General features: G+C 41.1%; 1 non-coding gene across 1 annotated transcript; it reads right to left on the reverse strand.

The window, feature by feature from the left end:
- Positions 1 to 928: 928 nt before the first annotated feature.
- On the reverse strand, positions 929 to 1035 carry LOC115500173. The gene has a single exon (XR_003964423.1). It is a non-coding gene; the product is annotated as a U6 spliceosomal RNA (small nuclear RNA).
- Between the last annotated feature and the right edge of the window lie 351 nt (positions 1036 to 1386).

A 1386-nucleotide genomic window follows, 5' to 3' on the forward strand; every position in this document is an offset into this window, starting at 1 on the left:
TGCAAATCAGACTCCCAAGCCAGAGTGGCTTTGCCTAACAAAGTCTTTAATGCAAAGAATCCCTTAGGCAAAGCCTCCTCTGTTTCTACAAGCTTTGGCACCAAAAGAGCCTTACGAAGTCAGTTATGCTCCCTAGCTATGAAGTTAATTGTGCCTGAAACAAAGTCAGGTTGTCCTCCTGGTCTAGATATGCAGTCTCCAAACCATAGAAAGGTGTCTTGGATCGCAGATTAAGTTCCATTTGGCCTGAATCATTAATTCCAGCAGAAGTTTGAAATATTTTGTTGAATAAGGTTGAAACCTTCGTGCCAAACCAGAATAACACGTTTTAACATGCTTTAACATGCACCTGATAAACAAGTTGGATGTATCTAAAATAATAAGCAGTCAAGAAAATTGTAGGGGAAAAAATGGTATATGTTGCTGTAGTTAACGTGGTTGAGTCTGTCAAAGAACTATACAATCACTTTCTAAGACAGGCAAACAATTTCTACTGGCTAGATTGCTGATTTTCATTTAAGTTACACTTCATACCCCTCGTGCGGCCATTGTACCAGGAAAAAATAGCTGCGGACGTGCGTATTTATGTATTCTTCTTGACCCTTGTTTCCCCTACCCTTTGCACAGTGGCTGGTAAAGTAGGTCTTTGAGCAGATTATATATGTTTGAATGGAATTGCATGGGAAGAGAAAGAAGCAGAACGAAGCCTGAATTATATTTTATATTAACACTCTTATGGAATGGCTCCTATGTTCTCCAAAGAAGGGAACAGTGGTGAGTGTTATAGTGCCTGTTTTAGCTGGCTGGTAGCAGAACACTAAAAGAAGCACTGTAGAGAACAGTAAAATGCTTTTTTGGACATCAGCTGACAGGATGTTACATTGAATTTAGAACTGTCCTGTTTTTTATTCCCTCTTTTTTTTTTTTTTTGTATATGGAACGCTTCATGAGTTTGCGTGCCATCCTTAGGCATAAGCCATGCTAGTCTCCCCTGTATTGTTCCAATTTTAGTATACGTGCTGCCAAAGTGAGCACTAGCACTTTCCTTTTAAAATCATCCTTTTGGGATGGCTGAGCCCGACTGGGTGGCTCAGTCGGTTGAGCGTCTGACTCGTCATTTCGGCTCAGGTCATGACCCCAGGGTCTTGGGATCCAGCCAGAGTTGGGCTCTATGCTGAACACGGAGCCACTTAAGATTCTCTCTCTTCCTCTGCCTCTCTCCCCCTGATCACACTTTCTCTCTCTCTCTCGCTCTCGCTCTCGCTCTTAAAAAAAATGAATAAAGAGAAGAGTATAAAAAAATAACTAAAACCATCCTTTTTGTTTTTTAAATTCTTTATTCCCCTCTAAATTTCCCTTGGGTTCTCAGGATACAGCAGTCAGCTG

The sequence above is a fragment of the Lynx canadensis genome, chromosome D4 (genome assembly GCF_007474595.2).
Source record: "Lynx canadensis isolate LIC74 chromosome D4, mLynCan4.pri.v2, whole genome shotgun sequence".
Lineage (NCBI taxonomy): Eukaryota > Metazoa > Chordata > Mammalia > Carnivora > Felidae > Lynx > Lynx canadensis.